The sequence below is a fragment of the Bubalus bubalis genome, chromosome 3 (genome assembly GCF_019923935.1).
Source record: "Bubalus bubalis isolate 160015118507 breed Murrah chromosome 3, NDDB_SH_1, whole genome shotgun sequence".
NCBI classification, from domain to species: Eukaryota; Metazoa; Chordata; class Mammalia; order Artiodactyla; family Bovidae; genus Bubalus; species Bubalus bubalis.
In genome coordinates, this window is record NC_059159.1 from 125,114,320 (window position 1) to 125,137,887 (window position 23,568).

Genomic DNA, 23,568 nt, shown 5'->3' on the forward strand with positions numbered 1-23,568 from the left:
TCCCTCACGGGGCCTTATCTAGGATTAAAGGAGGTAACAGATGTAAAATGCCTTGCCCGTGTCTGGTACTGTAATTGGATACAAGTTCATGTGCCCGATGCATGGTGAAGCTAAACCAATGCAAAGTACGGAAACACTGGAGTTTAGAAGAGAGAAAGTTTTACTGCAGGGCCAAGCAAGGTGCTCATGCTCAAAAATCCCAAACTCCCCGATGGTTTTGGGGGAGAAGTTTTTAATAGGAAAAATTTGGGGTGAGGGCTGCAAGGTGTGTGACTTTTTTCTGATTGACTGGTGGTGAGGTAACAGGGAGGTGTTCCAGGAATCTTGGGTCCAGCCTGAAGATTCCATCCTCCCCCTGGGTGGGGGCCTTAGTTCCCACAGAAGAGCACAAAGGCATTGTTTTAGATATCCCTTGAGGAGGAACTTGGATCCTGCTTTAGCTACATGACAGCTAATTTTTCTTTTTTAAATATTTATTTATTTGGCTGTGCCAGGTCTTAGTTACTATACCCAGGATCTTCGATCTTCATTGCAGCTTGTGGGGTTTGTAGGTGCGGCATGAGGAAGCTTTAGTTGCAGCCCACGTGATCTAATTCCCTTACCAGGCCCCCTGCATTGGGAGCTGGGAGTCTAAACCACTGCACTCTAGTTTCTTGATCGTTTCTCCTTTGTTTCTGAATTCCTTATTTCCCTAACTAATAGCTTTTTGCATTTGCCCTTTGGAACTCTGGGAAGATCTAGGAGACTGAAGCCTTTATCCTACGAATAAGAAATGGGAGAGCCAGAAAGGCTTTTTGTGAGACCCGGGGGGCCTCACAGGGTCCTGCTTGGTTTCAGTACTAAGTAGAAGTTCAGTTGATGGATGTTTCATTCCATTTCTCCTGTCCTGTTCCCTGTGTCCCTTCCTTCTTTCATCCAAGCCATCCAAGCCCAAGTGGTCCTCTCCCTTCAGCTTTGGCCACCCACAGGCCAGACCCCACAGGCAGGTACCCAGAAGGAGACTGCCCTAGCTGCTCTTCTGAGCTTTCACTCACTCCACAGACCTCTCCTGAACACCCTCTCTCTGGGTACCAGGAGCCAGGGACTGGGCCTCTCACTTCCACAGGAGGTCAGGTTGGAGAGTCCTAATTCTGATGCCAATCTGCTACATGACCTTGGACAAACTTGTCCCCTCTTGGGTTCTGTTTGTCTACTCATAAAACGTAATGCCTTTGCCCTACCCACCTGTTAGAACCATCCGTTGAGGGTTCTGCAGCCTGCAGGCGCCAGACCCTGGGGCCACAAGGGCAGTGGGACTGTGAGCCTGGCAGCCACCCCAGTCCCCAGAGCTGTTCCTACCTTGACCTCCGGAGAAACAGAGCAGGGCTTCTTCCTGTCTATGCCCCCTGACCAGGCCCTGACCAAAACTCCACAAAGATTTATTGCCCCACAATTTCCTTATCTGGGAGTTTCGAGAGACAAGGGTCACAGAGACTTTTTAAAGATGCCTCCTGGAGGTTGAAAATCTGGTAGCTTCACTTCCTGCTCAACCATCCACTCTCTGGCACAGCCTCTGGATCTGTCTTTGGAAAGAGAGGGACACTGAGACCCCGAAAGGGAAAATGCCTCATTTAGAGCCCCAAGGTGACCCTGGGGGAGGACTGAAGCAGCCCTGGGATGGGCACCCAGCCAGGGGGCCTAAACTCTGTTGTCAGTGGACCCACACATCACCCTGCCCAGCTGCAGGGACCTGGGGCCCAGAGTGAGTCCAGGTAGCATCCCTGGGACCCTCTCTGAGCCCTGCCTGCACCAGATGCTGTAGGGCAGAGGCAGGAACAATCCTTACCCCCTGGGAGCCCAGATTGAAGGGAAAGGCCAGCGAGCTCAGTTCAGGGCAGTAGGGAGATTGAAACCCAGTGAGTGGGTGAAGACCACCAGGAGGCTCTGTTTGATCTCAGCCTTCAAGGCCGAGCAGAGTGAGCCCAGGACAGAGCAGGGCCAGCACTGCAGGGGGAGGGCTCAGTGAAGGCAGACAAGGGGCTCATGGTGGGGGGATGGGCAGGCAAAGGCATATTCAGGGCACCCAAGGGTCCAGTTCAGCTGGGGCCTGAGCAAATGCAGAGGAGCAATGAGGGCTGAGGGCTTCCCAGGTGGTGCAGTGGTGGAGAATCCGCCTGCTGACGCAAGAGACGCGGGTTTGATCCCTGGGTTGGGAAGATCCCCTGGAGAAAGAAATGGGAACCCATTCCAGTATTCTTGCCTGGAGAATTCCATGGACAGAGGAGCCTGGTGGGCTACAGTCCATGGGGTGACAAAGAGTCGGACATGACTGAGCAACCAACTGACTGAATGAGGGTCAGAAGCTGGCTGGGCGAGGCTCTGAACACCCGCTGAGCTGGCACTTGAGTCCATGGAGGGTCAGGTGTCAAAGTCTGTAACCAAGGTGTGGCCTGTTGGGGCTGAGGCAGATTAGGAGGGCAAGAATTTGCTTTCCTCAACTACGGGCTGTGTTCAAGGAAGAAATAAGTGAGTTCATTTCATGCCCGGCTCCTATCTGCTGGAGGGGCTGTGGAGCACGTTGAGATGAGGAGGATTCTGGACTCAGGAGGAGACGAGCCTCACTGACCAGAGAAGAGCTGGCAGGCAGTTGACCAGGGGTCAAGGCCTGACTGCCCCGCCGCCACCCCCTAGACCTCAGCTCTTTGAGAGAAACACTGAGTCAGGAGACCCTGCCTCCAGGTCCATTCCTGGGCCACTTCTCAGCAGCTAGAGTTTTAAATCAGAAAAATAGCTTCCTTTCATCATTTAACCCATCTCCCTGTGGAAAGAGTCCCCAGGTACGACTGAGGGCTGCTTGCTCCTGCCTGAGCCTGGGCAGCCCAATATTTCATTTCCTGGTCAAGCCACATACACACACACACAGGAGGGTGATGGGAAATTCCTACCTGCTTCTCCCCCACTTGCTTATCCACCTGGAGGTAAATGCCCCTGCACAGCCTTAATCAATTCCCCAGGCATTGTCTGCAACAGACACCAGGAGAGGATGGTGAGGCCTTCTCCCCATTTCCAGCCTCCCTGGACTCTGCCCACACCTGTTCAGGCTGGTCCTGCAGGCCAAGGAGGGAAGGAGGGTGGGATATCCAGTGTAGGACAAAGAGTAGAGGAGAGATGTCAGCACCTCTGGCTGAGGAGGCCCTTCTGCTCCGGGACTGACTCTGCCAGGACCTGTGACAGTATCTCATTTACACTTTGTAAGAATCTCTCCAGAGAAGGAAATGGCAACCCACTCCAGTGTTCTTGCCTTGAGAATCCTAGGGACGGGGGAGCCTGGTGGGCTGCCATCTATGGGGTCGCACAGAGTCGGACATGACATTTCCCTGGTGGTCCAGTGGCTGAGAGTCCACCTGCAGCACAGAGGACACAGGTTCAATCCCTGTTCCAGGAAGATCCCAAGGGCCAGGGAGAAACTGGACCCATGTGCTACAGCTACTGAAGCCCACAGGCCTAGAACCCGTGGGCCTGCAATGAGAGAAGACGACATCGCAATGAAAAGCCAGAGCACCGCAACAAAGACCAATCTCTCTTACAGTGGTTCTCAAGTTTGAGAGCACATCAGGGTTTCCTGGAAAGCTGATTACTACCCAGACCGCTGGGCCCATCCTTGAGTTTCTGATTCAGCAAGTCTGGGGTGGATCCTGAGAATCCTGCATTTCTAGCAAGTTCCCAGGCAGCACTGATGCAGCTGGTTCAGGGGCCACTGTGAGAACCACCGCTTTACAGCCCTGCTCTGTGATTTACAGAGACCTTCCCATTCACTGTTTAATTCACTCCTCACAACCACCTGGGGTGGGGAGAACTAGCCCCACTTCCTGGATGGAGCAAGCTGCACTCAGCTGGGAGCGATGAAGGCACTTTCCTGAGGTTACACAACAAGAGGGAACCTGATCTCCAATGACTCTGTGAGCACACAGCCACATCCTAACTCAGGGCTACTGGGGGCCGTGGTCCTGGGCTTTCTTTCTCCAGTATTCTTTCAATACACAAATGCAGTTCAGGCCAGCATTAAGAATTGGACAGGTGTTCTCACGACAGCTTCTGAACAGCTATCTGAATAACAGGCATCGAGGGCAGGTGGTCAAGACATTGGCTTCAGAGTCAGAGACCTAGCCACCAACCCAACTCACCTTCCCTGTGTCTCAGCACTACATGGCACCTCCCAACAGCCAGGCTGCTGTGAGATGAGGCAAGTAGTGGGACAGAGACCCTAGCCTTGGCACACAGTGAGGCCTCAATGAACCAGTGGGCACAGACAAGAGCAGTGAGGGATGTAAGGAAGATCCAAAATCTCTCTGTGTTTCAGTTTCCTTAACTGTAGACTAGGGTCAAAAACAAAAACTACCTTATAGGGGAATCATAAGGATTCCATGCATTTATCCATTCATGTTGCCTTAGAACAGTACCTGACCCAGGGCAAACTGCGTTAGTGTCCTACGTATGGTCCCTCTGCTAAGCATGATAGTTTAGCACTGAGCGCTCACTTTTCATCCACACATGGAAGCAAACCATTCAAGAATAGAACACAAAACAAAAAAGAAAACATTAAAAATCAAATCAAAACCAAACAAACAAACAGAGTAGGCTGTGAGTGCAGGCGTGCTAAGTTGCTTCAGTCGTGTCTGACTCTGTGGGACCCTATAGACTGTAGCCCATCAAGCCCCTGTGTCCATGCAATTCTCCAGGCAAGAATACTGGAGTGGGTTGCCATGCCCTCCTCCAGGGGGATCTTCCCCACCCAGGGATCAAACCTGCATCTCTTGTCTCCTGCATTAACAGAAGGATTCTCTACCACTAGTGCCACCTGGGAAGCAGGCTGCTGTTGCTGCTAAGTCGCGTCAGTCATGTCTGACTCTGTGTGACCCCATAGATGGCAGCCCAACAGGCTCCGCCATCCCTGGGGTTCTCCAGGCAAGAACACTGGAGTGGGTTGCCATTTCCTTCTCCAATGCATGAAAGTGAAAAGTGAAAGTGAAGTCGCTCAGTCGTGACCGACTCTTCTTGACCCCATGGACTGCAGCCCACCAGGCTCCTCCGTCCATGGGATTTTCCAGGCAAGAGTACTGGAGTGGGGTGCCATTGCCTTCTCCGCCAGAGCAGGCTATGTGCAGTCAAATGAATGTGCTTCATGACACACAACAGTACACTTAAAAATGGTTAAAACGATACATTTGATGTTTTGTGTATTTTACCACAATAATAATAATAATAATATAAAAAGAAACAGCAGCCCCATATTAGAGTGCCCAGCTCTCCTGCACTCCTCCACTGTCTCTGCCCCTGCTTCCATGCTTGTTTTCCCAGGGAGCTCCTGCTTCTTTCAACCCTCCCTGAACTCTGTCCTTAGAGTTAGTCCCTGGTGTGACTTCAGGGGGTGCAGGACAGGTTGGTTCCCCCCTCACCTTTTCATTCTGGGCTAGTCAGGGGCTCCTCTGCCTAGGCCTCCCGCAGAAGGGGCCCTGTGGGGGACGATCCTTACTACTCTTCCAGGCAGGTGCCTTCAGGACAGCCTTGCTCTGCTCCCAGGAAGAGGGTGGATCTTCCATCGACCTCCCTCTGGCTTGCTGACCCTCTCTGTGGAGCTGGCTCTGCTCCTCATGGTGAAGGAAGGGGCCCCTTGAGGGAGCAGTGCCCTCAGTGACCAGCACATGCTCCCACCGGCTTCGGCTGGAGCCCTGCTCTGTGCAGGGAAGGTACACAGTTACTGAGACCAGGGCTTGGGCTCCAGTCTGCTCTGCCGTCTTTTGCTGTGTGACCCTGCTCAAGTCATTGTCCCTCTCTGGGCCCCAATGCCCCAGCCATAAAATGCAAATGTGCATCCCTGCCTGAGACCCTCCTAAGGCTTTAGGGAAGCACTGAAGGGAGAATAGAGGCAAAGGTGCTTTCTTTCTTTATTATACGACATGACCATGTTGAAAGGTGGCAGAGCAGTGGTTACAGACACGGTTGGGAGCCCGTCTACTGGGGTTGAATAGCAGCACCTCCTCATACCAGCTGGAAGACCTTGGACAGGTTAGTCAATCTCTCTAGGCCTCAGGCTTTCCATCTATAAAATGGGGTGGTAATTAATAAACGAATTCATATCTGACAAGCACTTATAGTACTGCCTGGCACACGATAGTTAGTCACTAAGTCGTGTCCAGCTCTTTGTGACCCCATGGACTGTAGCCTGCCAGGCTCCTCTGTCCATGGAATTTCTCCAGGCAAGAATGCTGGAGTGGGTTGCCATTTCCTACTCCAGGGGATCTTCCCAACCCAGGGATCGAGCCTGGGTCTCCTTCATTGCAGGCAGTTTCTTTACCGGTAGTCTGAGCCACCAGAGAAGTCAAAAAAGTGCTAGTCGCTCAGTCAAATGCAAGATAAATTCAAAATAATTAACAGCAGCTCCACCGTGGGACAGATCTAGAGTACTATGCTAAAACACAAGAATGTATGTAACAAAACAGAAGCAGATTCACAGACATAGAGAACAAGCTAGTGATTTCCAGTGGGGAGAGGGAATGGGGAGATGGGGCATGGGATTAAGAGACACAAACTACTATGGATAACATAAATAAGTACCAGGGATATATTGCACAACACAGGGAGATATAGCCATTAGTTTTTAATAACTTTATCTGGAGTATAATCTATATAAACATATTGAATCACTATGTTGTACACCTGAAACTAATAAAATATTTTAAGGTGCATATACTCAATAAAAATAATTTAAAAAATAAGTAATAACTTCTATAGACTACTCACTGTGAGGAGGCACGGTTTTAAACTGTTTACCTGTATTAATGGATTGAAATGAACATTTAGCAAAAATGAGTCAGGACTTTGAACAGGGCTTACAGATTAAACCAGAAGCACAAAGAGCCCATGTTCCTTTTCTCTTCAAAGAGGCGACACCTAAAGACCTAAAGATCCAGGGATGGGAGGGGTCATCTGTGCTCAGAGCCAGGAAAATCTCCTTAACTGGAGGAAAACAGAGGAAGCCTTGCACCCCTCCCCCACCCTCAGCAAAGATTTCGAATCTAAAGCTCTAATTCTTATCTAATCTAATTCTTAGCCAGGCCCACTAACTCCCTCTGTCAAATGATCTTATTACATCTGGAGGCAAGAAACAGACGCAGCATCCCAGGACTGCCCAGGGTCAGGGACCCAGAGGGGCACGCAGCCCACATCTCCGCTCTCCTTTTCCACACCATTCCATCTGAAAAGTCTGCAGATCTAGGCTTGCCCCATTCTACTGTGGAGAAGCTCACCCCTTCCAGGGACAGAAGAGCTCAACGATTAGACTTCCTCCTTTTACGAAGCGGAAATCTACAGTTTCCTCCACGGCCCTGTCTCCATCCCTGGAGCCCCACCAACCACATCCGTTTCTCTGCCCCACAGTGGCCCTTCCAGAGACCTGAGGCACCTGATCACCTGTCCCCAGGGTGGCTCTTCTCCAGGTTGGGAGTTTCTTGGGTGACTTAGTTTCCCATCTCCCCATTTTAGTTACCTCCCAGTAATGCTCCAAGCTGTCCCCATCTCTTACCCAGTTTGGAAGGATCATAGCCAAACCCTCCAGATGGAGGCTAAGAACCACTCAGCAGAGCAGGTCTCCAAAAATAACCCAGATTTTGCATCTCAGAGAAGCAGAACTGGCCAGACCCCACAGAGATCATGAGGTACAGATGGGGAAACTGACTTACTGTGCCCAGGGCCACCCACACAGGGCAGAACCAGGAACAGGATCCAGGTCTCCAGCCCTCAAGCCTAGGAGAGTCCTCTAAGATGGGGAACAAAGTTTCCTTTGATCCTGCGTCTGGATACAGCATCAAATATTTTATTTCTTATCTGTGTTGCTGTTCTTGAAGGAACAAATTCCAAGGATAGCTGGGGAAGAAGGTCTTCTAATTAGAAGGCCGAGGGTCATATCCCATAGCTAGGGTCTCCCAAGGCTTAGCCCTTTGGAAGGTGGGCTGTCTTTCTCCAGAGTAAGGTTCAGACTGGGGGAGATGGGGCTCCTTAGGAGAAGGAGAGGAGACAGACCCCAAGTCTTTGCTGCTAGAAAGTCCAGCAGAGCATGAAGGGTAAACTAAAGCACATCAACTCAACTCATATTTTCTAAGTTCCTAGTTGGAGACAGGCCCTTATGTTGGGCTCTGTGGGCCCAGAGGGAGTCTCGGAGTCTCTGCCCCGACACAGGAAGAAAAATGAACAAATCGCATCCCACTCAAACAAAGGACGATCACAAACGTGGTGGTATGTCAGAAGTGGCAGCAGCAACGAAAAGACCAGGAAGTTAGAGCAGTGGCACCCAAAATGTTTTGATCATTTACTACTTTCAAAGGGAAAAAGATTGAGCTCACCCACCCAAATATATTACATACAAGTAAACATGGGCTTCCCTGTAACTCAGATGGTTAAGAATCTGCCTGCAAAGTGGGAGATGTGGGTTCGACCCCTGGGTAGGGAAGATCCCCTGGAGAAGGGAATGGCTACTCACTCCAGTATTCTTGCCTGGAGAATTCCATGAACAGAGAAGGCTGGTAAGCTATAGTCCATGGGGTCCCAAAGAGTTGGACACGACTGAGTGACTAACACTTATGCACTAACAGACATAAGGCACAATCTATACAAGAGGCAAGATTTAATATTAACCAGAGTGACTAAATCTCTACTTCAAATAGGGTCCTCCCCCTCAAAAAATCTTGGACTAACTTCTTGCCTCATGGTTGTTTTTTTTTTTCCCTTTCCTTGTGGGTGATGAACTGATTGTGCTAAAAATCCAAGTGTTCATTCTCCCATTCTCTTATCCTCATGCACTAGCATTATCAGAATTACTAACAATTCAGTGACCTGGTAGGAATCTTTTAAAATCGCTTGTCCATTTATTGAGGGTTAGTTTAGTTAAAACTAGTCAATATAATCCACAAATCCAATCTGGATTAATTAATCTAGATTGACCTGAACTGACGGACCAGGTTAATTAGTTGAGATAACCTGCCTAAAATGAACGAAAGAGTGGGGTATCCTTATCACCCCTTTCTCAGAGACTTCTGGAGACATGAGACATGAGGCTGCCTGACCCCTTCCTGGAGAGGGGGTCAGTGTGTCTACACCTGGCAAATGATGGCAAACTTGAATTATTTTCTTGTTTAGATAATATTTTTTCCTGCACTGCACTGAGCATTTTGCGTACCTTCTTGGATGCCATCAGAATAGAAAACAGGGAGATGCTCAGAGAAGATATTCAGGCTGCAAGGGCCGGTAGGGATGAACCAGTTTAACCCCTCATTTTGCAGGTGAAGAAACAAAGACCCAGGAAGGGCTATAACTGGTCCAAGGTCACCAGGCTAGTCAGTGGCCGATCCCAGAGGGATTGCAAATCTCTAGTTGTTGATGGTAACACCTCTCTGTTCTGGCCACAGTCAGCCCCTTCTGGCCTCTCTCATTGGGCCATAGGCAGCTCCTTGACCTCTCACCCTTGGGGCTGCCTCTCTTGTGATGTAAGATCACCTGCTGGGCGGCAGGGAGATGTGCATCTCAGCAAAGGTTACAAGTGCTACCAGGATGGAGGACATGGTGTCTCAGTAGGCCACGGTTCTGAGAGTCACTCTGAAGCCTCGCTTTTGTTATCTGTGAAATGGGACTAATCAGGTTCAGCTGTTGTCTGAGTGCCCATGTGGTCCTGGCAACATGTCTATACAGGGAAGTAACCCCAAAGGCTATTACTACTGTCCTTATTACTACCGCACAATTGCACTCATCTCACACGCTAGGAGAGTAATGCTCAAAATTCTCCAAGCCAGGCTTCAGCAATACGTGAACCGTGAACTTCCTGATGTTCAAGCTGGTTTTAGAAAAGGCAGAGGAACCAGAGATCAAATTGCCAACATCTGCTGGATCATGGAAAAAGCAAGAGAGTTCCAGAAAAACATCTATTTCTGCTTTATTTACCATGCCAAAGCCTTTGACTGTGTGGATCACAATAAACTGTGGAAAATTCTGAAAGAGATGGGAATACCAGACCACCTGATGTGCCTCTTGAGAAACCTATATGCAGGTCAGGAAGCAACAGTTCGAACTGGACATGGAACAACAGACTGGTTCCAAATAGGAAAAGGAGTACGTCAAGGCTGTATATTGTCACCCTGCTTATTTAACTTATATGCAGAGTACATCATGAGAAACGCTGGACTGGAAGAAACACAAGCTGGAATCAAGATTGGCGGGAGAAATATCAATAACCTCAGATATGCAGATGACACCACCCTTATGGCAGAAAGTGAAGAGGAACTAAAAAGCCTCTTGATGAAAGTGAAAGAGGAGAGTGAAAAAAGTTGGCTTAAAGCTCAACATTCAGAAAACAAAGAGCATGGCATCCGGTCCCATCACTTCCTGGGAAATAGATGGGGAAACAGTGGAAACAGTGTCAGACTTTATTTTGGGGGGCTCCAAAATCACTGCAGATGGTGACTGCAGCCATGAAATTAAAAGACGCTTACTCCTTGGAAGGAAAGTTATGACCAACCTAGATAGCATATTCAAAAGCAGACATTACTTTGCCAACAAAGGTTCGTCTAGTCAAGGCTATGGTTTTTCCTGTGGTCATGTATGGATGTGAGAGTTGGACTGTGAAGAAGGCTGAGTGCCGAAGAATTGACGCTTTTGAACTGTGGTGTTGGAGAAGACTCTTGAGAGTCCCTTGGACTGCAAGGAGATCCAACCAGTTCCTTCTGAAGGAGATCAGCCCTGGGATTTCTTTGGAGGGAATGATGCTAAAGCTGAAACTCCAGTACTTTGGCCACCTCACGCGAAGAGCTGACTCATTGGAAAAGACTCTGATGCTGGGAGGGATTGGGGGCAGGAGGAGAAGGGGACGACAGAGGATGAGATGGCTGGATGGCATCACTGACTCGATGGATGTGAGTCTGAGTGAACTCTGGGAGTTTGTGATGGACAGGAAGGCCTGATGTGTTGCGATTCATGGGGTTGCAAAGAGTCAGACACAACTGAGCGACTGAACTGAACTTAACTATTACTCTGGAAGGCTCTGTTTAGGAGGGTGAGATCTGGGGTGCCCTTAGAGCCCAAGCATTCTGTCTCTGACCACCAACTGCAGCCCAGAACACCACAGGACCTGGAGTTCTACAGCACAGTGGTCCCCAGGGTGTGTCAACCCAGGCCTGGTAAAGTGGTGGGCATTTGTAGGCATGGATCCTGGGCCTTCTGAGGTATTGGCTAGAATCCTGCTCCTGTCTCTAGGGCTCTCTTCCCTCCTGCTGTGAAGGGGAAGCTGGGGGTGGGGAGACAAAGGCAGTAGGGAGCTGAGCAGTCAGCTGGGTGCAGAAAGTAAGAGGGGCTTTTTCTATAGAGAGCTTAAAAACAATAATAAAATCAACAAAAAGCCTGGCTTCATTATCATGATGTGCCTACAGTTCTAAACAATGTCAGTGATAAAACATTCCTTCCTGCCAGGGTAGGCTGCTCCCACCTCTCTGCCCTTGGTGTCTGGCCAGCATCTGATACTATTCCCTTTAGATTGAGCCAGACCAGACTGTATGTTCACCACATCCCAAACAGGCTCAGTGTGCTTCCCGTGCCAGCCCTTGGCTTCTGCTGTTCCTTTGCCAACATCTCCCTCCTTACCACTCTGTATGTCCAGCTGCTACAAGGCCCAGCTTAGATGCTTACTCTTCCAGGAAGTCTTCCCACATGCAGTTCCAGCCATCCCCTAGCTGGCTCTGACTATCCTCCCAAGATGCAGACTAAATGGTGCCATGTTCTCAGCTCGAGATCAAGATAAGTGAAAGGGATTACCCTCTGAAATCTGGAATCCACAGCACAGAAAACCATACCAGGGAGTCACTTCTCAGCTGTGTGACTTCAGACGAGCCCCACGACTGAAACAGTCTGACCCGCTTCCAGAGTCACTAGTTCAAGCACCCCTTGCTGACCACACCCTCCCTGCTTCCAGCTTACTGGCACTTCCAGATGTGATCCACCCTCTGTCATCACCCCTGAAAAGTGAAAGTGAAGTCGTGTCTGACTCTTTGCGACCCTGTGAACTGTAGCCTACCAGGCTCCTCTGTCCATGGGATTTTCCAGGCAATAATACTAGAGTGGATTGCCATTTCCTTCTCTAGGGGATCTTCCCAACCGAGGGATTGAACCCGGGTCTCCCACATTGTAGACAGACGCTTTACCATCTGAGCCACCAGGGAAGTCTCACCCCTGATGGATCAATAAAAAACAGGTTCAGGCTCAAGGAGCGAGCTTTGGACCAGAGACCCCTCTCCAGGACAACATAATCCCTCAGGCTTGGATCCAGTTTTTCTGAAAGGCCAGCTTGTAGGATGGTGTCTGGGCCATGTGATATTTGCATACCATGATGCCCATTCCTTGTCCCAGCAACCCAGGAGATCAGGCCAGGCTTCACCCACTGCAGACACCTTCCCCCGTGAGAACTTCCACCACTGGCTTCCTCTGCCTTCTCTCCCCTACCTGCCCATTCTCTCTTCACTCTCTTTCTTCCAGCCAGTTCTGTGGTCTGTTGTCTCACTCTTAAGAACACCATAAAATCTTTCTTCCTCCTGACTTCTCTCATTATTATCTGGCAAAACCCTGATGCTGGATGAACCAGGATATCTAAACACTTTGGGGGAAAAAAATTGACGGAAACCCACAGGGTGAGATCCTTTTCCGCTACTGCCTGTATCCCCCCAGCACCCTTCCCTCTGTGAGTCAGGCCTTGCGAAAGGCACAGTGGGCAAGTGAGATCCCAGCCGTGTGCTCCACGTGTGTGCGTGTGCAGTCGCTCAGTCGTGTATGACTCTTAGTGACTCTGTGGACTGTAGCTTGCCAGGCTCCTCTGTCCACGGGCTCCCCCGCCCAGGGGATTCTTCAGGCAGGAATACTGGAGTGGGTTGCCGTTTCCTCCTCCAGGGGATCTTTCCGACCAGGGATCCAACCCACTTATCCTGCATTGGCAGGCGGATTCTTTAACACTAAGCCATCTGGGAAGCCCCTTTCTCCTTGTATCTAAAGCCAATCCATCATTCACCCCTCCCTCCTCTATGTCCTAAATATCTCTTAAACCATGCACATTGGCTACTGTTCCCACAGCTACCACCGTGTTCTTACCTGGTCACATAGTCTTCGATAGCAAACACCTTGCCCCTGATCTTTTCAAAAGATGGAAATTCAAACTTCCCTGGTGATTCAGTGGTTTAAGAATCTGCCTTCCAATGAAAGGGACATGGGTTTGACCCCTGGTTGGGAAACTAAGATCCCATATGCCACAGAGCAAATAAAGCCTGTGTGACATACCTAGAGAGCCTGTGTGCCACAACCAAGACGAGGCCCAACCGAAAAGAAAAAAAAAGATGGAAGTCTGCCCACGCCACTCCAGTCCATTGCTGCAAGGTCTGAAGGGTCTGGCCCACTCTTATCTCTCCAGATTCACCTTGGGCAGGGATCTGAGCTACAGACACTTGGGGCTTTGAATTCCTCAACAGCCCATTTCCTCCAGCCTCAGGGCCTCTGCACAGGCTGTTACTCTGGTCTAGAATGTTCCATTCTCATGGAGCATATTCCACCCTCACCCAGCTACTCCCCTGCTTATCTTTCAGATCTCAGCTCAAAAGTCCTTCCCTTTACAACAGCCTTCTGCAGTGATCCTGGACTAGGAACATTTCTCCTCTCTGCCTGCTCCATATGCCCTCTCTTTTCCAGGTTTTGTGGGACTCTCTGGGTACTGCACAACTCTCCTTTGATCTGTGAGCTCACTGAGGCAACCCCTAGATTATCTGTTTTGCTCCGTTTGATATCCCTAGCACTGAGCTGTGTGATGCGGAAAGTGATCAATGTGTGAACAAAGGTCTTGTTCAAATAACTCAATTGAAGAATTACTTATTTAGGGAATGAATGAGTGGGCCAGTCTAGGTGAGGTTGTAGGATTATCTGTGCTGGACAGGCCTCTGCAGTCTCTCTCCAGGGCAGGCCATGGGCCAACCTACTCTTGGAAATGGTCATAACAAGGATGAGATTAATGACTCAGCCAGTAAGCTCTCAAGACTCCCTCCTGTCCATGAGCTCCTCAGCCCTCCTCCAGGCCCCCCATTACTCAGAGCACCTGGCATTTAATGGCCAGTCCACCGGGGCATTTCTGCACTGACAATATGTTTACGCTGCTGAACATTATTCCCAAGAGTCAGAGCTCAGGAGCTGGTCTTTGGAGTTGGATTAGGAGCAAGTGGTGGAATCCAGTGAAAACAGGGTTCGAATCCTAGCTTTACCTCTGGCTGACTGTGTGATCTTGCAAGCCACTTCGCTGGGCCCTGGTTTCCTCATCTGTAGAAAGAGGCCAAGAATATCTAGCCACAAGGTTGCTGCACATATTAAATGAGTGGATATACAGTAAATTAAGAATCTAGGTAGGGGCTGGTCACATGTCATATTTAGCTGATTCTAAGACACAGTTTTTAACATCTTTGAAACTGGGATGCAGCTTACAGTTTAATTGCTTGCCCTTTTTCTTCCTAATGGATTATAAAATAGTGGTATATCTTACAACAGGCGGTGCTCTGCATTCCATGAAATAGCACTGCGGCTGCTGCTAAGTTGCTTTAGTCGTGTCCGACTCTGTGCGACCCCATAGACGGCAGCCCACCAGGCTCTCCTGTTCCTGGGATTCTCCAGGCAAGAACACTGGAGTGGGTTGCCATTTCCTTCTCCAATGCATGAAAGTCAAAAGTGAAAGTGAAGTCATTCAGTCGTGTCCGACTCTTAGCGACCCCATGGACTGCAGCCCACCAGGCTCCTCCGTCCATGGGATTTTCCAGGCAAGAGTACTGGAGTGGGGTGCCATTGCCTTCTCTGTGAAATAGCACAGTAACTCGATTTTTCTAGTCTCTTTGCAAAGAGGTGGGACAATTTGTGAGAGTCCCAGGGACCAAAGACTGAGAATCCACATCGCTGAGGATGAAGGGTCTTCTGGGGTCTGGCACGCTGAGGTGGAAGCCTGAAGCATCACAGAATCTGAAAGCACAGGCTCCTCCCCAGCCTGGCGGCCTCTGGACCACTTGCAGCTGCCCCAGTCCCACTTGGGGGGGGAGGGTGCGGCCCAAACTCCAGCAGGACCCTCACTTCTCTGGATCTGACTCTATGCTTCTGCTGATGTTGCCCGGGGTCCCTGGCTTTGGGCAGTTAGTCATAATGCTGACTGCTTACCTAAACTTCTAGTCTTTGTCCCAAAAGAGAGCTCTGGGAACCCCTCTGAAGACCCCTGGAGACCTCTCCTCCCATGTGATACCTACATCAAGCCATCCGTGGCCCCTGCCCTCAACTGTTCTGGAAGACCAGCACTGAGGATCCACTCCCCAGGCTTTACCCAAGTCCTCACGCTGTGGGTATCTCCTTAAACCATCCAGCCTGGTGACAGGAGACTGGCTGGATTACTACACCATCTACATTCCATTTTAACACACATTACATACAGCCACCTCTTTACGGAAATAAAATGTCTATCACAAAAAAAATTCAAAATTCAGAAAAAAGAAAACAAAATTTTGTCATCTAGAGATAATCAACCAGCTTGATGTGTGTTGGCCTGAAAATTTTTCTGTATTTACCTGTGTGTAGATCTAGTCTTTCTTCATATTCCAAACCAAATTCCATAACCAAAATGGGCTCACTCCGTACACTGCTCTTTTCCTTGATTTTCCAGGTAAGACAAATTTGCAGACCTCTCACTACACAAGCTGGTTTCTTCCTGGTGACCTCACGGTGCCCCTCATCCTCTCCATCCCTTCACCTGGAAGGTCCCTAGAGCCCCCCTTGGTCAGGTCCTTGAGGCCTGGCCTGGGTGCCCAGCCTCTAGCAGGGTGCAGGGCTTATGGCCTGAGAGGTTCCTAGGGACACTTGCCCTGCTTCCTCAGGACAGGACTGTGACTGGATCGCGCTCACCCTCGGGGCCTCCTCAAAGCACAGCTGCACCCCAGCACAGATACACTCTAGAACCCTTAAATCAAGGGGTGCGAAGTGATTCGTGGCTGTCTGTCCCTGCTGGGCTTGACCACAGACCTTTCAGAACAGACCGAATGTTCTCCTGGACTCAGATGCTGCCTTGATATTTCCCTAAGCCCTGGGGACTTAAGATAGCACAGTAAACAACAGAGAACAGGTGCCTGGCATCCACAGTTCATTGAGTGTTTGCATGCTCTCTGTCCAGTTTTGGAACTCACAACCACCATATTCATTAAGCAAAGCAAGTGTTTATTATCCCCATTTTACAGATGAGGAGACAGAGGCTCAGAGGTGGGGCAATTTACCCATTGACCTTTCTTGCTTCTCTCCCCTTCAGAGTTTGGCCAACTTCAAATCCCACTAACAACCTGGCCCAAGCATTACTTCCTCCAGGCAGCCTCCCCACTCTACCTGCCTCCCCAGGCTGCATTAGATGCTCCTCCTTAAGGGCCCATAGCTCTGGGGTTTCCCTATCTGAACTGAGCCCCTCACCAGAATGCGTGCCCTTGAAGGTACTGATGGATCTGGCTTATTCCCATTCTTACTCCCCAGGCACAGTAAAACCTCAATAAATGGCTGCTGAGGGATAACAGATCCCAATAGATGGAATGAAGATGGTTACGATTATTAAGGCAGGAAATGCCCTCCCCACTTTACAGAAGAGGACAAGGGGTAAAAAGAAGGGACAGGACTTGCCTACAGAGCATGTCATTGACCAGGACAGGTCTCCCTCTTCAGAAGGCTCTTTTGTTCCACTGTGTTCCTTGTTGCTTGCCATCTTAGATGCCAAGCCTCTGCTTGGGGTTCATTTCCATCTCCTCCTGCACTGGCTAGGCCTCCCTGGCCAAGCAGGTGTGAAAGTGAGCACTGAGGAGGGGGCTCTGGCTGGGAAGGCTTAGTCCCCCAGCCTGGGCCAACACCCTGGGGTAGCCCTAGGAACAGCAAGAGCAGTTGGCTCTCTATTGAGCTCTTCCATGAGCTATGCCCTGTGCCAGAACTTTCCATCTCCATTTCCTTCGTCCTGCAGCTAGTAGGTTGGGAGAGAAGGATCCCAGCCTGAAGCTCACCCAGTGGCAGTGCTGGAATGGGAAGCCAGGGCTGCATCCCTGGTAGCAGGTGGCCCAGGGAGTTTGCTGGCACCAGCGCCAGAAACAAATGCACAGTCAGAGTACCAGAGACAACTCCCAGGGGGTCTGCAGGCTTGGCAAGGCCCCAAACTCTCCCTCCCTACCCTAGTCACCTCCCAGCAAGGCTGCTGGAGGGCTGAGATTCTTGGGCCCAGGGAAGACAGGCCCGCCCTGGAAATGCCCAGCACTCTGTATGTGTAGGTCATGGCACCTGCCAGCCTCCTGCAAGCTCTGGGCTCAAGGCCAAGCTGGAAGCAGCTGTCATATCAACTCTACAAATCCTCAGCTCCCTGTTTCTTAGAATGAGATCGCACATATCTGCCCCCAACTGGCTGAGAGATGCTAACTAAACAAGGCCTCACCTTTCACTGGGCCTTAACTTCCCTGTCTATGAAATGATGCTGGGGGTGGGGTGAGTGGAGGCTGTGTGTCTCAATAAACTTACCAATGGACATTCTAGTTTGCCTACAGGCAACGTAGCTCAGTGATTAAGACCCTGAACACTGGAGTCAGATGATATGGGTCCAAATGTATGACCCTGGGCAAGCTGCCCAACCACTCTGGGCCTCAGTGTCCTTATCTGCGAAATGGGGATAACAGTAGAAAAAGAGACAAAGTAGACATTACTAAAATGTTTATATTGATTATCTGAGATAAAAAGAGAAGACTGAGTGATTTATTTTGTTTTCCTCTCTTTTTTCTAAATTCTCTATTATCATCAAATATTTATAACAGAAAAAACAAATATACTTTCTTGGCAAATTAACTTCATTGAGACATAATTCACATATAATCTAATACACCCATTAAAAATAATAAGTAATAGTAACTTATTCTATAGATTGTTTTGAAGATTGACTGGGCCAGTTAAAATCTTAGATGGCATCTGAAACAAAAGAGGTGCTATTAAGAATTTGTTAATACCGAAATCAGATTGATTATATTCTTTGCAGCCAAAGATGGAGAAGCTCTATACAGTCAGCAAAAACAAGACCAGGAGCTGACTGTGGCTGAGGTCATGAACTCCTTATTGCCAAATTCAGACTTAAAATGAAGAAAGTAGTAAGGAAAATCACTAGACCATTCAGATATGACCTAAATCAAATCCCTTATGATATACAGCAGAAGTGAGAAATAGGTTCAAGGGATTATATCTGATAGAGTGTCTGAAGAACTATGGATGGAGGTTCGTGACAAAGAACTATTGACGGAGGGATCAAGACCATCCCCAAGAAAAAGAAATGCAAAAAGGCAAACTGCTGTCTGAGGAGGCCTTACAAATAGCTGTGAAAAGAAGAGAAACGAAAAGCAAAGGAGAAAAGGAAAGATATAAGCATCTGAATGCAGAGTTCCAAGGAATAGCAAGAAGAGATAAGAAAGCCTTCCTCAGCAATCAATGCAAAGAAATAGAGGAAAACAACAGAATGGGAAAGACTAGAGATCTCTTCAAGAAAATTAGAGATACCAAGGGGACATTTCATGTGAAGATGGGCTCGATAAAGGACAGAAATGGTATGGACCTAACAGAAGCAGAAGATATGAAGAAGAGGTGGCAAGAATACACAGAAGAACTACCCAAAAAAGATCTTCATGAGCCAGATAATCACGATGGTGTGATCACTCATCTACAGCCAGACATCCTGGAATGTGAAGTCAAGAGGGCCTTAGAAAGCATCACTACGAACAAAGCTAGTGGAGGTGATGGAATTCCAGTTGAGCTATTCCAAATCCTAAAAGATGATGATGTGAAAGTGCTGCACTCAATATGCCAGCAAATTTTCAAAACTCAGCAGTGGCCACAGGACTGGACAAGGTCAGTGTTCATTCCAATCCCAAAGAAAGGCAATGCCAAAGAATGCTCAAACTACCACACAATTGCACTTATCTCACACGCTAGTAAAGTAATGCTCAAAATTCTCCAAGCCAGGCTTCAGCAATATGTGAACCGTGAACTTCCTGATGTTCAAGCTGGTTTTAGAAAAGACAGAGGAACCAGAGATCAAATTGCCAACATCCACTGGATCATGGAAAAAGCAAGAGAGTTCCAGAAAAACATCTATTTCTGCTTTGTTGACTATGCCAAAGCCTTTGACTGTGTGGATCACAATAAACTGTGGAAAATTCTGAAAGAGATGGGAATACCAGACCACCTGACCTGCCTCTTGAGAAATCTGTATGCAGGTCAGGAAGCAACAGTTAGAACTGGACATGGAACAACAGACTGGTTCCAAATAGGCAAAGGAGTACGTCAAGGCTATATATTGTCACCCTGCTTATTTAACTTATGTGCAGAATACATCATGAGAAATGCTGGACTGGAAGAAACACAAGCTGGAATCAAGATTGCTGGGAGAAATATCAATTAACCTCAGATACGCAGATGACACCACCCTTATGGCAGAAAGTGAAGAGGAACTAAAAAGCCTCTTGATGAAAGTGAAAGTGGAGAGTGAAAAAGTGGGCTTAAACAACATTCAGAAAACGAAGAGCATGGCATCCGGTCCCATCACTTCATGGGAAATAGATGGGGAAACAGTGGAAACAGTGTCAGACTTTATTTTTGGGGGCTCCAAAATCACTGCAGATGGTGACTGCAGCCATGAAATTAAAAGACGCTTACTCCTTGGAAGGAAAGTTATGACCAACCTAGATAGCATATTCAAAAGCAGAGACATTACTTTGCCAACAAAGGTCCGTCTAGTCAAGGCTATGGTTTTTTCTGTGGTCATGTATAGATGTGAGAGTTGGACTGTGAAGAAGGCTGAGCACCGAAGAATTGATGCTTTTGAACTGTGGGGTTGGAGAAGACTCTTGAGAGTCCCTTGGACTGCAAGGAGATCCAACCAGTCCATTCTAAAGGTGATCGGTCCTGGGATTTCTTTGGAAGGAATGATGCTAAAGCTGAAACTCCAGTACTTTGGCCACCTCATGCGAAGAGCTGACTCATTGGAAAAAACTCTGATGCTGGGAGGGATTGGGGGCAAGAGGAGAAGGGGACGACAGAGGATGAGATGGCTGGATGGCATCACTGACTCGATGGACTTGAGTCTGAGTGAACTCCGGGAGTTGGTGATGGACAGGGAGGCCTGGCGTGCTGCGATTCATGGGGTCGCAAAGAGTTGGACACGACTGAGCGGCTGATCTCATCTGATCTGATCTGAGCGACTGAACTGAACTGACTGAAATAAATAAGGCCCAAAGCCAGCATGGCTTCCTCCTCCTCTGGCTTGGATTCCTATTTCACCCCAAGGACCAAGCTCAGCAGATCCTCTGCCCCCATGTTCAATGGTTCACGCTGCCCTGGTCCAGCTTCATCATTCCAGCCCTAGACTCTTTCCACAGCCTTCTCTCTGTACAGCAAAAGAATTGCAGTAACACTCAAATGTGGCCATGTTCTTTCCTTGTTCAAAGCTTTCCATGGCTCCTACTAGGCTTGACCAAAAGCCCTAGCTCCTCTATGAGACAATGTTTCACCAAGTTACTGAAACTCTCTGTATCTCTGTTCCTTTAAATGAAAAAGAGAAAAATCGTACCTCCCTCAAACTTACAGAATTCCATACTGCATGAGACGGGGTACACAATCTGACCACGGGCCTCCCTCACCTGTATCCTCTTCCCTCTTACCACTACTCTAGTCTGCTCTTCCTGAAGGTGCCAAGCATGGTCCTACCTTAGGGCTTTTGCACTGGTCATTCCTTCTACTTGGACAGCTCTTCCCCCAGGAATCAGCCAAGCCTTCTTCCAAAGGTCACCTTCTCAGTGATTCTCCCCAACAACTATTTGAAACCACAACTCTTCCCTTTCATTCTCCCTCACACACATGAAATATCCTTTTATGTTTTATTTGGTCCATCTCATTTATCACCACCTATTTTATTTGTCTGTCTTCTTTTCCTATGAGACTGTAAGCTCCTTTAAGATAGATTTTTTTTTTTTAGTCTATTTTGTTTACTGTCAAGAACCCCTCCTCACCATACCTAGAAAATAACCTAGTGCAGTGAAGGTGTTTAATAAATGAAAAGTTGAATGATCAAATGTGAAGCCCTTAGGAAAATCGGGCAGGTGGTAACTACTCAATAAATATTAGCTTATTATTATTGTTATTGATAATTCAAGGCAAGGCTCCCATGTTCTTCCTCCACGACTTTTCTGAGCTTACACAGTAATCTAATCACTCTTTCCCCCACAGCACCCTGCCAATCTCTCAATTGTATGGTAAGGAACACAGTGCTTTTTAATTATATCTTTTTCCATTCAGGCTGAACCAAATAAAATGGCCATTTCTTGTTAAGTCAAAAGTAGCCAGATATTGGCCTTTTCACATAGTTTAACTTAATACGTTTCCCATGGTGGCCTGCAGGCCCCCGGGAGGCACCTCAAGGTCTAACACAGTAGGTGTCCAGTAAATGTTTGCTCCAACTCCTGGCCCTTCATAATAGGTGTGATTGCTAAACACCTATAATCTGTTCTGAAGGAGGCAACATAAAACAATACATGGAGAATCTTGGTGAATTATTTTCTGATCCTCCTGGAAAATCTCTGTCCCCTAAAATAATCCAGGTTCTGGCCATTTCGAGATAACAAAGCTCTAAGGCTGAGGGAAACCCCTTCCCTAGAAGAAAAATGCTAGCTAGTTGTTTGCCTCTAAGAGGATTTATTTAATGATGGGGTCATGGGGTAGGGAGGCTGGAACATTCTTTGGTTATCCTTGTGTTCCCTGCTCCTCCTAATAAAGGCTTCTGCTACAGAGATTTGCTCAGTCTAGAACGTGAGTTGTCCAGAGCTCAAGGAAATTCAGCAATCACTGAATCTACCCCACTTCACAGGTAGGGGAAGTGAGGTACAGAAGAGGGCAGGAATTGACCTGAGATCACAGGATGGGGTGAGGAAGAATCTTCGCCGAATCTATGCTGACATGAGTCTTGGGGCTTTCCCTCTGGACCACACTGCTCCTGTGTTAGCCAGACTCTGGTAATGGAAACTTCAGTATCATTATTTTAAAAGCTGTACTTTTTAAATGAAATGCTTATTCAGCCGTAGTAAAACACCAAGCGCTTCTTTACCATAAGATAACTTCTTGTAAATAACAGCACTACACTCATCTCTCCTATAATTACTTCCTTAGGGCAAAGTCCTCAAAGTAGAAGGCTAGGGGCAAACAGAAGTTAGGACCATTTTCATGGACTTTTGGAACAAGCTGCCAGATTGCCCTGCAAAATTAAACGCTACTGGAGAATCCCTATAGCTTTACCAGCATAGAGTTTTATCCTTTTACATTTATTTCTGCTAATTTTATAGGAATAAATAGAGTGCTTTCATTTACTATATGGTATGTGTTTTCAGACACACACACACACAAGTCCTGGGGTTGCTTGTCTGCTGTGTGATCTTTGACAAGTCACATCCCCTCCAGGGACAGAGGATATCTATCTGTAAAATGACGGGGTTGAATGAGATGATTTTTTAAGATTCCTTTCAGCTTAGATATTTCATAATTCCATGGTGCATTTTAAAATTATTGACCTAGGATGACTGTTTAATACCCAGGATCTGCCATACCTTTAAATCAAGGTCCAAACAGCTTGGACTAGTGGAACAGGAAAACAGAGCCCGGATTATACGCAGGTAGAGATGACAGGAGACATAGGTAGTGCTTAAGCCTGTGCGAGGGAGCTACACTTGAGTGACAGTACAGATACTTAGTCTGCTTTTATGAGGGAATAATAACACTCATCTGTGGTCTGGCCTCAAGTCCCGTGCAGCTCCACCATGCCCAGAAGGTGAGGTCCTGGTCACTCTACTTCAGCCTGAGAGTCCCAGACTTGCAGTCAAAGGTACCTCACCCTCAGCAAGTGCTTGGCCAACCTCTGCTCACACACCTGTGAGGACCCAGCGGGCACCCCCTGCCCCAGGAGCCTCGCCCTTTTTTTGTCTGTAAGAAAGCTCCCAGGTGAGGGACAGGTCTCGCAGGAGGACAAGGGAGACTAGAAGGCTCAGACCTGATGCTCTGAACCTGCCCCCTCAATCAGGGTGGGTGACAGGAGAGGATACGGTCTAGAGAGAGGCTCCTCTGGCTCCTCTCACTCCAGACCTAAGGCAGCTCACCTGCAGGTAAAGTTGTGAACAAGCCCCAGGCTGACTACTGCCCTCTCTGGGGCAGACACCTCAGCTCCCTGGTCCCGCCTTTGCTCTCTTCAGCTTCAACAGGAGAAACAATGCTGGATGTGGTGGTGTTTATCTCTGAGGAGTCCAGATAACTACCCCAGGGTGGGAGGCAGGGAGGAGTCAGATGTTGTCTGTGTGCTCAGAGCAGGACTAGCAGATCCTAGCTCTGTTTACAGCTAGTGAGATTCCCATAATACGGGGTGTGCAACTGGGCAGCAAGACCTTCCAGAGGGCATCT

At 48.4% G+C, this 23,568-nt stretch overlaps 1 protein-coding gene across 3 annotated transcripts in view; it reads right to left on the bottom strand.

Annotated features, from left to right (window-relative positions):
* Positions 1-23,568, bottom strand: part of CORO2A (coronin 2A) — a 65,175-nt gene that overhangs the window by 39,063 nt on the left and 2,544 nt on the right. The window lies entirely within an intron of this gene.